This window comes from Cricetulus griseus, chromosome 2, assembly GCF_003668045.3.
Source record: "Cricetulus griseus strain 17A/GY chromosome 2, alternate assembly CriGri-PICRH-1.0, whole genome shotgun sequence".
Lineage (NCBI taxonomy): Eukaryota > Metazoa > Chordata > Mammalia > Rodentia > Cricetidae > Cricetulus > Cricetulus griseus.
In genome coordinates this window covers 176,622,925-176,639,563 of record NC_048595.1, presented here as the reverse complement: position 1 = coordinate 176,639,563, position 16,639 = coordinate 176,622,925, and positions in this window count along the sequence as shown.

Here is a 16,639-nt window from a genome sequence, read left to right as displayed (position 1 = left end):
GGAATGCTAGGATCAGGTAGACGTGTACTCCCTCTGGTGAAGTGGCACCTACTACTACTGGCAACCTGGAAGCTTGGTGTGTGTTAGGTGCCCACAGCAGGTGGGGTTGGCTAGCTTCCACAGGAGTTCTCTGTAGGTGAGTAGTCTCAGGCTGTAAACACTGGGCAGGAGGAAGTTGAAGTTATCAGTTGTCAGTTCCTTACTTGCACTTGGATCCCCAAGGAAAGCTTTGCTATCCCACTTGGCTCATAGGGAAATGGTCTTACCAATTTCCCGTGGTTCAAGGTCTTGATCTTAGCCTTAGCTGTGTCCAAACAAACAATACACATGCACACAGGATGTTACTCACTCAGGGCTTCCTTCACTCCCTACAGCTATTACAATTTTTTTATTCAGACATTTAAAATTCAGAAACAGCACATAGAAGCATATGGAACTAGTGTTGAGAAAACATGAGTTGGGACAGAGTGGAAGTCATAAGTGCTGACTTTATTTTTCTATGCTGCGTGTGTAATAGGACAGAAGGCAAGGGTGGTATTCAGAAAAACATGGAGATAGAAAAGGATTTAGCTGTGGAGTAAGAGAAGAAATGTACATATAACAGATGTGGTTTGAAAATGGAGTATAGCTGTCATTAGTGTCTTGTTATAGATATAAAACTGTCTATAATGTTCTCCAATTGATGTGTCACAAAACAGTACTCATTATTTCCTCTTTGAAAAGAGTAAAATCGTGTAACTTAAATGAGCATCTATGATATGTCCATATTGCCTACATCTATTACACATCTCATAAAATCAATTCTCAAAAGGTTTAAGTGAATTGAACCCCAGCCTTCCAATTTGTGTTTCTTTGGGCAAGTTATGAGCAAGTTAATTTCTTTGTGCCACTGTTTTCTCACTGATAACAATGGAACTGTATACACTAGTTAATTCATGAGATTTTATCATTTGGATAAAATGATGTGTTGCACAACTATTAGGACAATACCAGATAGGCTTCTATTCTGATTTTCATTTTTCTTTTATATAACTCCTGTTTTATGGATAACTAAAATGAGGACTAAGGGGGCTGCCTTTTTCAAAGATTAGGGAAATTGCTCAGTCAGTAAAATATTGGAGTTCAAGTCCTAGAACCCATGTAAAAAAATACATTTAGTTTTAAAAAGCAAGGCATGGTGGTATTCCTGGGGCTCACTGGTCAGTGAGCTTAGCCTACTTGACAAATTCTAAGCTAGTAAGAAACCCTGTCTTCAAAAAAAGATAGATAGAAGGTTTCTGAGCCTTAATTAATGTCAAATTGTCCTTTGACATTAATAAACACACGAGAGAGAGAGAGAGAGAGAGAGAGAGAGAGAGAGAGAGAGAGAGAGAGAGAATAAAATAAAAATAAGCTCTGGGGAGATGCTTTAGTAGGTAAAGGTGCTTGCTACCAAGCTTGATGACCTGAATTCAGTTCCTGAACCCCACACTGTGGAAGGAAAGAACAAACTCCTCAATTTGTCCTCTCCTTCCACTGGTACGCAATGGTGCATCCCCACTGCCATCTGCACAAAATAACTAGAACTTAATAAAGTAAAAATAAGGATATTAGGCCGGGTGGTGGTGGCACACATTTAATCCCAGTATTTGGGAGACAAAGGCAGAACGATCTGTGTGAATTCCAGCCTAGCCTGTCTACAGAGTGAGTTTCAGGACAGCCCCTCCCTCCCTGCCGGCGGCCCCCCCCCCCGCCCCCCCCTGCCGCCCAAAAGAGGGAGGGTATTGAATTTAAAAGTAAAGGAGGTTAAGTTTGTGACCCAATATCAACAAACAACAATCAGGACTAGTTTTGCCTGTCTTAAGAATCTATTTTTTTTTTTTTACCTGCTTCACAGGTTATAGATAGATGGAATAGCATCAATTTGGGAAGCATTCCTTTCCAAATTAGAAGACACTTTATACCTTATGTGGATACATTAGTACCTTGAGTGAAAAGTCATTTAAATTGGTCTAGACCCTTAAATAAAAGGGCAGATATGGTCCATCATTTCTCAAAACTTGACTAAAATCAAACCACTTAATTTCAGTTCAGTCTTTCTCAGTGATTATGCCATTTCATTTCAGACTTAGTTCCCTGAATTTCATGACAAGCATTGGTTTATGGTCTTCTTGTCAACAGGGTCCAAATGGGGGCCCATATGCCAGTGCTTAATGATCAAATTCTTGGCCAGAACACAGGCCCTCCCTCTTCACCCACATTCTTTCTCCAAAACCTTATAGCAATCTTTCCCCATCACCCTCAGGCATTTATTTGCCAGTGTGCTGAGGGGGCTGAGTCATCAGTTGCTGAGGCTTTGTCAAAGGGAATGAGAGCTAGGGTTTTGTAATGTCAAGTGAAATGTTCCTGGTTGAGTGAACTAAGGCAGCATTTCTGGAAAGTCCTATCCAAACCAACTGGAAAGAATAGGCCAAAGAGGTGTGGGTCAGTGTCAGTAGCTAAGAGCTATCGGCCTTACCAAGGTCACCCTTTTCACTGCAGGTCCTTGCCTGAACACAGAGCCTCTAGTAACACCACGCTTGGAAAACTCAATGGTCAAATTCATTCTAGAAATCAGTTTTGTCTAACGGCTTCCCTCTTAGTAGAGAGTAGTCGATTTGCTTTCTAACACCCTGGAATTTTATTGCCATTCATGTATCGCTATTGAGACTGACGTTCTCACTGTGGTAGAATGGACAAATGTGGATTCTGACTTCACCTTGCATTCTGCCATTTTACCAGCTGAGTAAACCTTGAAAAGCTGTTACCCTCCAGGGTCTTCCATTTCCATGATACCCTGCCAAGTCTACTCATCCACTAAAGTTCACTGGATAGATACATAGATGAGTTTTGTTCAGTGGGCTTTGATGCATATGGACATGTTAACACAAGGGGAAAGACAGTCACACACACACACACACACACACACACACACACACACACACACACACACAAAGAAAATAGACAGCTAGGGAGAAAGTAGGAAGCACATCAAGTTTAATTAAATCATTATTGTTTAAAGTGTAGAAAGTTGGGCAACAAGTTCAAAATATGACTACTATAGTTACTGCTTTTCTAATGTTCCAGTTGGGAAATCATTTCTGACTTTGTGCTATCCAATCATCTTCTATTTATTCTCCACATTTTCTTATTTTACCTGGTCTCGGCTCTCTGGTTTCACAGCAACTTCTCAGAGCTCACTCCCCATCACATCATCCTGTGACAGTTTTCTCTACCCTCTATCTCTTTTCTGCTTACACCTGCACGTGCCAAGGAAACTGCTTTTCAAATCACCCATTCATACATAAAAACAAAAAGAACAAATAATAGAGTAATATCCCCCTCTAACAGTCTCCATTTTCAATAATGTTAACTCAAAGCGTCTAAGGAATACCTAATAGATCACTGGTGAGTTGTCTGTATCGACAACACAGTGCCCAGTTCAGTAAATAACGATGTTCCCACTCCTTTACCAGTTCGCTGGGCCTTTTGTGACTTCTGTCTGCTCTGTTGCAGCCCACTAGTCATGTCTTCTCCCTTCTTCCACTACTTTCCACTCAACACTGTGGCCTATTTCACGGACTGCCTCGTCCGTGAAAGGTAATCCAGGCTATTCTGACCCTGTTAATACATTTTCCACATGACCTAGTTCTCAGAGGACATCAACCAGGATCTTTCTGTATTCTTATACCTACATATGAAGAGAAGTGTCCATATTATCTAGCTATCTCAAAGTGAACTTATCACTACCAGTAATAATATGAGGTAAAAGTGACTGCCAAGTGAGGACAAGAGATAATGGAAATAGAGCATTGTTATTAACCACTTCAAGAATGTAAGGGATATTTGTGCTTATATCTATGTATACAAACTTTTATTTAAGAGCCACAGTGCACTAGGATTAGATTGGATACTAATGATGCAGGATAACAGTATCCATTGGGGCAGTGTATGTGCCTATATATAAGTGGGAAATACTTCATTGATGCACTCTGTGTGTGCCTTCCCCAGTGGAGCCTGTAAGTGGTAATTGCAGCCAGTGGCAATCTTTCATGTAGATGAATGTGCTGTCTTAGCCAGACAGACCAGACAGAACCTGTTGAGTGGCTGTGAGACTCTAGGTGGGTTAACAAAATCATTACACTTACCAGGACATTTGGAAACCCTAGAACTCACTACTACACTCTGTGACTCCCACCTCTGCAATTTCTAGGCAGCTATAAACTACACAGAAACAATTTTACAACAGAGCCTACGATTAAATTATAATGAAACCCCTGAAGGATTCATGGAAAATATCGCCCTTTTCTTTAAAATTCTGGATATAGGCACAAAATTTTTAATATATTTCTGAGAATTTAATTTATAAAACAAAATCCCCAAAGTAAACAAAACTTTAAAAATCCCCACATAAATACGTGATTATATAACATTTCATTTGTGATGAAATTGTAAATCTTTCCTATTGCTGTGCCTTCCAGTTTGTGACATTGATTTCAAAGTTATACTACATATTCCTGGTGTCATTTCTCTCAACAGAATGATTCATTTCAGGAGCAGTATTTCTAGTGTAAAATATTTCTTATCATAAAATTTTCTTTTACTTGAGATATCTCTATGAAAGCTATGCCATTATTTGCAGCCAACTATATATGATCTCAACTAGTAAATATTGGGGAAATATTATTACTTTAGTTCACACTCAAACAATAAATCAAAATCAATTATTTCATCTGGGCTTATGGTGCACACTTTTCATCCCAGTACTCAGGAGGTATAGCAGGCAGATCTTATTGAATTTGAGACCAGCTTGGTCTACATGGGGAATTCCAGGTCATCCAGGGGCTACTTAGTGAGACCCTGTCTCAAAGTAAATAACCAATTTTTTTACACAACAGAAATATATTTATTATATGACTCCAGTATTAAGCATGGTACCATCATCAGGACTGATAACCCAGCCTTCTATTTTCCTTACAAGCCAATTCCAGGAATAAAAAACATACTTTATTTGAAAATTGCTTGGGGAAAGAACAGAATTCTCTCAGTGTGATGATCTTACATTTTGGCATATGCTACAGGGGTTGATACTTTTTCCAAAGCAGGTAAATTAAAATCTTGATTTCAGTGCTTCCTAAATGATCTTAGGGAAATAACTTGAGCCCTTGAGATTTAGTTTCCTTATTATAGGACTTAAATATTTCTAGAGTATATATACATATACATATATAAAATTCTAGAGTATATATACTATATAATATATATGTATACGTATATGTAGTTGCTAAACCAAATCAGCCTGTTTCATCATAATCTTGAGCTAAAAATAGTTATTATGTTTGCCAAACAAAACCAAAGAGCAATAATGACCTAATTAACCAAATTCACAAACAAATGCAAAAGGCTACTAGATACAGATGCCCAGCCTTAGGAAACCTTTGCTGATGCTAGAGAGTTTGGCAAACTCTGTTCTATGATAAAATGCCTGTGTATGAGTCCATGTGGCTTCCTCCAGTGATCTTGAGTAGCTATCTAAATTATGTATCCAGTTTTCTTCATGTGCCAAGTAGATCGTGATACATATACTAAGATGCTTGGAGCTTGATGTATAAGAAGCAGTTATGAAATGCATGGGGGATCTTTATTGTCACCCTTGTTGTGTGACTGGGTCTTGCTATGTAGCTCTAAATGGTCTGGCACTTATTATATGCCCCAGGCTGGTCTCAATCTCATGGCAATCCTCCTGTTTTAGTTTTCCTAGTGCCAAGATAATAGGCACGTGCTACTATGCCTTGTTAGTCCTCCTCCTCCTCTTCCTCTTCTTCAAAAGGAATTCAAATTAAATGATATTATGCATATCCCCCACATCAGATACTTTGTTTGGTGCCGTGGCATGGCATTTGGTCAACAAATACCCATTTTATAATTGATTCTGTCACTGCCATCAATGTCACTGTCAGTTTTCAGAGCTTTCACACATACCATCTCATTTGAAAGGCACATCAGTCTAATGACTGGTGTTATGATCTCAGTACAAGGAAAAAGAGACTGAAACTTAAGAGTGGTAGAGGTAGATGCCAAACTCAAAGCGGCAGAATACGGGCTCAAAGCAGGACTTTTGCACTCCATAGTAAGTTCCTTCCCAAGCTGTACTACCTCTTCATCAAAATGTCTGATGATCTGGCATTAGCTTTCTTCCAATATTATCTATTAGAGTCCTGGGAGCTTGGTGAGGTACACAAACATTCCTTGGCAGGACTCTATACACAGGAAGCTGGGATAATTGCATTCCAGTCATTTGGCCTTGGAAATGCATTAGTAACTAGCTAACTGCTGATGGCCAAGCCTAGTGGAAAAAGCCTGACCATACAAACACAAGCGCTGTATGGAGGCCCATTGTTTATGCTGGTCCATTAACAACAGCCAACAGCTTTCTAATAGTTCCTGCCCAAGATAGACCTGGCTTCAGAACCTGCCAGATCCCAACCAGGAATAAGCAGAGGTTCCTGGAGCATTCAGTGAGCAGCCAGAAAGTATTTTACAGCATAGCTGCTTCAGTCAGTTCAGAACTGTTTCTTGACTTGGTTTGGCAAAGTTATTTTGAGTGAAGCACTCTCAGACTGGTGCGTAAGCAAAATAATTAAGAACAAGTGAAATAGCACTGGAGTTAACTGATGATAATGAAAATGAGAGGTGCTTTAAAGACAGTATAATGTTATGAGAGGTGGGACCACTGGAGCCTGACTGAGGCCAAAGAACAAAACTTCATCTCCAAAAGAAGCCTCTAAGAGACAGCCCTACCAGAAGGGAGTTTTGGTTTTTATAGGATGGATTGAGTTGGATGGGAGAGTGGTGGGAGAGCATTAAAGGGAAGGGAACTGCTGTGAATGAAGCAACTGTAATAAGCGGAAGTTTTTCAAGAGGACCTTTGTTTGCTAAGAAAACAGGTTGCTGTCTGTGGTCATGCTGCTCTCACTGAGATAAGGGTTGGATTCCTGAGATGTATAGAACATACAGTTTCCATTTCCACAAAGGGGTGGGTTTCTATGTGGGTCGTCCATCTCCGTGGCTTAGGTGGCTCTGTCTTGGCCAGGGACTTAGACCAGCCTAACATCCCTGTCTTTTATTGATGATAGACTCAATGGTCTCATCTAGGTACTTCCTAATGGACAAGGGAACTGAATCTAGGGGCCGAAAGGCAGGGAATAGCCAGTTCAGTCTTGGAGTAGATGATGCTTCAGGGGAGCCTAAGGGCAGATATGGGAAGAAAACAAGACAGGCTGTAAGGAGTTGGTTAGAAGTATGATGGGTGATTTATCTACTTGGTTTTAAATGCATTTGAGGAGGCATGGGGCTAGGAGGAGGAGGATCCAAGTAAGGGGTCCCAGGAGAGGCAGGAGTCAAAGTCAGATGTTACTGAGCTACTGAAGACATTCCTTGGCCCAGAAAGCTGCGAGTCTCCATTGAGTTGTAGACAGCTGGCTGTGACCTGGACTTTTTTAGTTTCCATTTCTACCTGGCCCATTGGTATTAGCAGCATTCTTCAAGGCTTCTCTCCCTTTTCTGCTATCAGTGGGTCTAAGGCTCATTGATTTTGAAGGACATTTTTTTCTTTTCTTTCTCTCCATTTTTCTTTAAATTAGAAACAAGATTTTTTACATGTCAATCCCAGTTCCCTCTGCCTCCCCTCCTCCGCCCCCCCCAACAACACCCTACCTATCCCATACCTTTTCTGCTCACCAGGGAGGGTGAGGCCTTCCATAGGGGGTCTTTGAAGGATATCTTAAGCTAGAGAAGAGAGCCCTTCCTGTAGCATTTGGAGGCCCCTAGCTAAGCTCTTGGTTTCTGTTATTAATTCCACCAAGAGCTGGACACTGAGAATTCCAGGTGATTCCCATCACCACAAGGAGGTGAACAGCCCTCTTTGAGGGTGTTAAAGAGTGCAGGAGCAGGACGAGTACCCACTCAGTCTTATAGTTACTGGGGTGCATTTACCCTTCTGCTTGGGGCTACACAGGAGAATAAGCTGGATCACAATGAGAAGACACCTGTTGGTAGGGAATGATGGTTAGAGAAAGAAAGGGTTTTATATAAATGGAGCCAGAACTTGCTAATGTCATGGTGCCAACAGTCCATTCATCTTGCAGGAGAGAGAGAGAGAGACCAGGAACAGGGTGAGGGAAACATGGAGTGTGAGAAAATGAAAGTGCCACTTTTGAGCCAGTAAGACACTCTAGGGCTTTAGTGTCCCATCTTTTATCTGATTAACTTGATTATCCCATCCCCAACTACAAGCCCTTTTATTAAGCATCCTCAGTGCTCTGTGCTGCCATTTGGACCCTCAATCTTTCTTTTAACTTCAGGATCTGCTCCCATTATAACATATGTGATCAATTTACAGCTTTCACCACGGACTTTCTTCCCTTATTACCTAGACACAGATAGCCCTTGCATCAATGAGGTGGCTGAGCCAATCATTAAAAGTGCCCACATGTATCTTTAGATGCATATCTGATGCACAGGGCAAAATAGATGAAGTATATTCTTTGGGTAGGGATTCACTGCACTAGGCTGAGGGACCAGCGCCTACTACTGAAGATGATGATGAATTTTGCTTAGGAACAGCTCTGAGACCTGTACTCCAACATTTGCCTGAGGGCCACAGAGTTCTCAGTGTGAGAAAGAAGATGATGGTCTCCTTGGCAAGAAACCAATGCAGGTAGCTGAACTTAGTGGCCAAGATGGTCTTCTCTTTTGAGGCAAAACAATTTGAAGGATTAATGTTTGTGAGTAAGACACTTTTATGTTTCTGTGAGTTCCTCCAAAAAGTGTGTGACATTTGAAGTACTGTGAACTGATAGGCTAGTATTCCAGATCTCCATTCGACCTCCTCCCTCTAACTGGCCTACTCTCTAAACCCTGGCTTCTTGGAATTAAATTTTCCAAATACCTGCTGCCAAACCTAGTTCTTAGTCATATCACATCACCAAATAATGTCCAAGACAGATGTCACCCATCATATTTGCCTGGGATAAATTCTGTCTCAAATTGATAGGCTTACACCTGCCTGTAATAAAGATATTTTGACACACAAAAGGTAACTCTGACCAGTTAACATCTGTTCCTGCGGTCATTTATAGTTTTCTATGCTGTTTGGGCAGGGATAGGCCTAGGATTTGTGACTCTCTCCTGCTCAAACACTAAAACTGGGTTTGTTGTGCAGAAAAAATGAAAAAATAAGATGTTAGATGTTCATGGGTTTATAGCATACTATTTTAAAATAGAAATATGAGTGGCAATCTTGACAGGTAAACTGCAGCTTCAACTCAATGGTTTTGTTGTTGTTGCTTTGGTTCTGGTTTTTCAAGACAGGTTTTCTCTGTGTAGCCTTGGCTGTCCTGGAACTTGCTCTGTAGAATAAGCTAGCCTCGAACTCACAGACATCCACCTGCCTCTCCCTCCCAAGTGCTGGGATTAAAGGCATGTACTACCACTGTTCAGCTATGTGGTTTTAACATGACTATACTTTCACCAAAAACTCAAACAACCTGGGATACAAGAAAAACTACACTGTTAATTCAAGAATATTTACATGGAATATAGATAACCTGTATAACTTAAAACTGTATAACTTTTGAAAATATGAGCTTTTTTTACTACAGCATAAAGTGTCATCTTAACTTCTCTTCAACATGTAATAGTAAATATAGCCCATTTTCTTGTGTAGTAAAAAAAGTATTTATGAACATTATATCATTTTCTGAGTTTTCTTTTCACACAGGAATATTCTTTTCGCAAATACCTTCAGACATCATTCATATGACTGATTAATGTTAGATTTAAGAAAAATTTATTAGGAGTATTCAAGAGAATATGCAGATGTAATGACCCTCATGCCATCCTCATAGAAACCCTAGCCCTGTAGCCCGAGGACCATGCGAGGTATCATGCATTTCCTCCAGGGTATCATAACTACAGATTAACAAGAAACCCAGGTCAAATCCACAGAAAGTATTTTCAACAAAATAATAGAAGAAAATTCCCCAAAAATATGTCTATCCTGCATAGACAGGATCAAGAAAGAAATTCCTCATAGTATAATAATAGTCAAAACAATAAATGTATAGAACAAATAAAAGATATTGAAAACTGAAAAATATAGAAACGGAGTCACATATAGGATCAGGCCCATCAAAATAACAACTAAGTTTTCAAGTCAAGAGAGACTTTTCAAGAAAGAAGGATTTAGACTGACATTCTACAATCACTGAAAGACTACAAATGCCAGTCCAGATTTTATATATATCAAAACTATCAGTTATAAACAAAGTATAAAGAAAAACTTTTCACAATAAAGGCAGGTTAAAGGAATGAATGATCACCAGGTCAGTTCTATAGAGGATACCGGAAGGAATATTTCAAACTGAAGAAATGGCTAAGCATTTCACCAAGAGCTGATAGTGAAAACAATATCAGTGTTGAGTCAGTTATAAACAAAGGAAATCTAAGAAAGCAAAGACCACAAACTCAACAAAATGGCAGAAATCAACACACATCTTTCAACAATAACCTTGAACATTAATGTTTCTACTTCCCAGTCAAAATACACAGACTAGTAGGCTGGATCACAAGACAAGATCCATCATTCTGCTGCCTCCAAGAAAAATCTCACTACTACTGACAGAATTCACTGAAAGTGAAATGATGAGCAAATGTATTCCTATCAAATAGAATTAGGAAAGAGGGGGCCAGAGAGATAGCTCAGTGGATAAGAGCACTGGCCACTATTCCAGAGGTCCTGAGTTCAATTCCCAGAACCACATGGTGGCTCCTACCATATATAATAGGATATGATGTCCTCTTCTGGCTTTCAGGTATACATGCAGAATACTCATACATAAGATGCAAATAAATTTAAAAATAAAAAAGAGTCAGGAAAGAAGGAAAAGTTTCTATTCTAGTAGCTGATGAAATAGACTTTAAGTAAAAACTGATAAGAGATGTTGCTTCATGTAGATCAAGGGAAAAATCCATCAAAAAGACATTAAAATCCCAAACATATATGCAGCCAATTTTATTAAGCAAACATTGCTGAAGCAAAGCAACAGATTATTCTAATACCAGCCCTTTAATAGTAGGTGACTTCAATAATACATCTTAACCAATGGACAGATGCTCTACACAAAACATAAACAGCAAAATAGAGCGAAATGGTAGAATAGATCAAATGGACCTATAGATATCTAGAAAAAATTCCATCAAAATAATAGATAGTATACAATATTCTCAGAAGCTGTAGTAAAAAGAAAAAAGAAAAACAACAACTTACCAACCAAAACCAAACAACCAAACAAATAAAAATCTCTGGATCAGATATATTTACTGCAGAATTCTACCAGACCTTTGAAGAAGGATTAAAGCCAATTATTCCTCAGTCTTCCATAAAATAAAAGAGGAGAGATCCACATTCCTTTTCAGAACCCAGAATTACACTGATATGTAATTTAGATACAACAAAAATTACATACCAATCTCTATGATGAATATAGATGCAGAAATTCTCAATACTACTTGTAAACCAAATTTAAAAAAAAAAACAATAAAAAAAAACAATTCAGCATGATCAGTTCAGCTTTATCCAAGATATGCAAGGATGGTTCAGAGTAACTAATAAACATAATCCACTACATAAACACACTAAAAAACAGAAACCACAAGATTATCTCATTAGATGCAAAAAGGGCCACTGGCCATTCAACATCACTTCATGATAAAAAGTCCTGGAGAAATCGCAGCTATAAGAAAAGTGCTCATTCATCACTGCTCAGAGTCATCTGACACAAGCTACCTGTGCGCTAGATCTGAGTTCGGTGGAAGGATCCCACACACCGAGGCCTGGTGACAATTCTGCCTCCAACTGCCGGCCCAGCAGGACCCAGCACGCCCGAACACTGCCAACGCCAGGGTGACACCTCCATTCACAAGAAGAGGACCGACATTAGAGTATTGGATCTGTTTGCATCTACCAGACAAGAACATTGGTCCCATACTCAACAGGAGAGCAAGAAACTCCTACTACACCCACCAGAAGAATGGATGAGAAGAGGACAAGGTAAAAGCGCATTCAACAACAGAAAACCCAATGTGACACCACCAGAGACTAGGAACCATACACCAGCAAGACCTGAACACCATGATGCAGATGAACCAGAAGAGAATAACCTTAAAAGCATCTTCAGAAACATGATAGAAGACCTCAAAGAGAACATGAGAAAATTCCTTAAAGAAATGGAAGAAAACACAAACCAAAAAATACAAGATATCAAGAAATCTCTCAAGGAAACAGTTCAAGACCTAAAAACTGAAATAGAGACAATAAAGAAAGCACAATCTGGGGGAATTCTAGAAATAGAAAAGCTGAGTAAACGAGCAGGAGCTACAGATGTAAGCATAACCAACAGAATACAAGAGATGGAAGAGAGAATCTCAGGAGTTGAAGACACACTAGCAGAAATAGATTTATCGACCAAAGAAAATCTTAAGTCCAACAAATCCCTAACACAAAATATCCAGGAAATATGGGATACTGTGAAAAGACCAAACCTAAGAATAATAGGTATAGAAGAAGGTGAAGAAATCCAACTCAGAGGCACAGAAAACACATTCAACAAAATCATAGAAGAAAACTTTCCCAAACTAAAGAAAGACATGCCAATGAAAATACAAGAAGCCTACAGAACACCAAATAGACTGAACCAAAAAAGGTCTCCTTGCCACATAATTATCAAAACACCAAACATACAGAACAAAGAGAAAATATTAAGAGCAGCAAAGGAAAAAGGACAAATAACGTATAAAGGCAAACCTATTAGAATCACACCTGATTTTCCATGGAAACTCTGAAAGCCAGAAGGTCCTGGATAGATATTCTACCCACACTAAGAGACCATGGATGCCAGCCCAGACTACTATACCCAGCAAAGCTTTCAATCATTATAGATGGAGAAAACAAGATATTCCAAGACAAAACCAGATTCAAACAATACATAGCCACCAATCCCACCCTACAGAAAGTTCTGGAAGGAAAACTGCAACCCAAGGAAGTTAACTACAACCAGAAAAATATAGGCAATAGATACCCACTTTACCAACAGCCAAAAAAAAAAAGATAGAATCCCACACATAATCTCGTCACCATCACCAAATTAAAAAAAAAGAATGAACAATAATCAATGGTCATTAATATCCATCAACATTAATGGTCTTAACTCCCCTATAAAAAGACACAGATTAGCAGAATGGATAAGAAGACAGAATCCTTCCTTCTGTTGCATACAAAAAACACACCTCAACTTCAAAGACAGTCGGTACCTAAGAATTAAAGGGTGGGGAAAGATCTTCCAATCAAATGGACCCAAGAAACAAGCGGGGGTAGCAATCATAATATCCAACAAATTGGACTTTAAACTAAAATCAGTCAAAAGAGATGAAGAATGTCACTTCCTACTCATCACAGGAGAAATCCATCAGGATGAAGTCTCAATTCTGAACATTTATGCCCCAAATACAAAGGCATCCACATTTGTAAAAGAAACATTACTAAAACTCAAATCACACATAAAACCGCACACACTTATAGTGGGAGATGTCAACACCCCACGCTCACCACTGGACAGAAACACCAGACAGAAACCTAACAAAGAAACAAAAGAACTAATAGTGGTTATGGCACAATTGGACTTAACAGATATCTATAGACCATTCCATCCAAATACAAAACAATTTACCTTCTTCTCAGGGCCACATGGAACCGTCTCTAAAATCGACCACATACTTGGCAACATGGCAAACCTCAACAGGTACAAAAAATTTGAAAAAGACCCCTGTGTCTTATCAGACCACCATGCTTTAAAATAAGAATTCAACAACAACATGAACTACAGAAAACCTACAAACTCATGGAAATTAAGTAACACCCAATTGCACAATTCATGGGTCCAGGAAGAAATAAAAAAAGAAATTAAAGATTTCCTAGAATTCAATGTCAATGTGAATAAAACATATCCAAATCTAAGAGACACTTTGAAAGCAGTGCTAAGAGGAAAGTTCATAGCGCTAAATGCCCACATGAAGAAACAGGAGAATAATCACACTAGAGAATTAACAACACAACTGAAAGCTATAGAACACAAAGAAGCCAATACACCCCGGAGGAGCAGGTGCCAGGAAATAATCAAATTGAGGGCTGAAATCAATTAAATGGAAACTAGGAGAACAATACAAAGAATCAATATAACAAAAAGTTGGTTCTTCGAGAAAATCAAAAGATAGACAAACCTTTTTCCAAACTTACCAAACAACAAAAAGTGAACATGCAAATTAATAAAATCAGGAATGAAAAGGGAGACATAACAACAGACACAGAAGAAATCCAGAGAATCATCAGGTCATACTTTGAAAACCTATATTCCTCAAAATTTGAAAATCTAAAGGAAATGGACAATTTTCTGGACAGATTTCACTAACCAAAATTAAATCAAGAACAGATAACCAACTTAAATATACCTATAACCTCTAATGAAATTGAAGCAGTCATTAGAAGTCTCCCAACCAAAAAACCAAGGGCCAGATGCCTTCAGTGCAGAATTCTACCAGAAATTCAAAGTAATACCAATTCTCCTCAAACTATTCCACAAATAGAAGCAGAAGGGTCATTGCCGAACCCTTTTTATGAGGCTTCAATAACCTTGATACCCAAGCCACACAAACACACAATTAAGAAAGAGAATTACAGATCAATATCCCTCATGAACATTGATGTAAAAATTCTCAATAAAATACTGGCAAATCAAATCCAAGAACACATCAGAGAAATCATCCATCCCGAACAAGTAGGCTTCATCCCAGGGATGCAAGGATGGTTCAACATGTGAAAATCCATCAATGTAATCCACCATATAAACAGACTGAGGAAAAAAATCACATGATCATCTCACTAGATGCTGAAAAAGCCTTTGACAAAATCCAACATCCCTTCACGATAAAGGTCCTGGAGAAATCAGGGATAACAGGAACATACCTCAACATAATAAAAGCAATATACAGCAAGATGACAGCCAATATCAAATTAAATGGAGAGAAACTCAATGCAATCCCTCTAAAATCAGGAACAAGAAGGCTGTTCCCTCTCTCCACACCTCTTCAATATTGTCCTTCAAGTTCTAGCTAAAGCAATAAGACTACAAAAGGAGATCAAGGGAATACAAATCAGAAAGGAAGAAGTCAAACTCTCACTATTTGCAGATGATATGATAGTCTACATAAATGACCCAAAAAACTCTACTAGGGAACTCCTACAGCTGATAAACACCTTCAGCAAAGTGGCAGGATACAAGATTAACTAAAAAAAAAAATCTGTAGCCCTACTATATACGGATGACACATTGGTGGAGAAAGAAATCAGAGAAATATCACCCTTTACAGTTGCCACAAACAACATAAAATACCTTGGGGCAACACTAACCAAAAAAGTGAAAGACCTGTACCATAAGAATTTTGAGTCTCTAAAAAAAGAAATTAAAGAAGATACCAAAAAATGGAAAGATCTCCCATGCTCTTGGATAGGCAGGATCAATGTAGTAAAAATGGCAATCTTATCAAAAGCAATCTACAGATTCAATGCAATCCCCATCAAAATCCCAACACAATTCTTCACTGACCTTGAAACAACAGTTCTCAACATTATATGGAGAAACAAAAGACCCAGGATAGCCAAAACAACCCTGTACAATACCAGAACTTCTGGAGGCATTACCATCCCTGACTTCAAGCTCTATTACAGAGCTATAGTCCTGAAAACAGCTTGGTATTGGCACAAAAATTGACAGGTAGACCAATGGAATAGAATTGAAAACCCTGATATTAACCCCCACACCTACAAACACCTGATTTTTGACAAACAATCCAAATATATACACTGGAACAAAGAGAACATCTTCAACAAATGGTGCTGGCATAACTGGATGCAAACACGTACAAGATTACAGATAGACCCAAGCCTTTCACCCTGCACAAAACTTAAGTCAAAATGGATCAAAGACCTCAACATAAACCCAGCCACACTAAACCTATTAGAAGATAAAGTGGGAAATACCCTTGAATTAATTGGTACAGGAGACTGCTTCCTGAACAAAACACCAGTAGCACAGACACTGAAATCAACAATTAATAAATGGGACCTCCTGAAACTGAAAAGCTTCTGTAAGGCAAAGGACACAGTCAGCAAGACAAAACGGCAGCCCACAGACTGGGAAAAGATATTCACCAACAGACTGGGAAAAGATATTCACCAACCCCACATCTGACAGAGGGCTGATCTCCAAAATACACAAAGAACTCAAGAAGCTAGTCTGCAAAACACCAAATAATCCAATTAAAAAGTGGAGTACAGAACTAAATAGACAATTCTCAATAGAGGAATCTAAAATGGCTGAAAGACACATAAGAAAGTCTTCAACATCCTTAGCCATCAGGGAAATGCAAATCAAAACAACTCTGAGATACCATCTTACTCCTGTCAGAATGGCTAAAATCAAAAACACCAATGACAGTTTATGCTGGA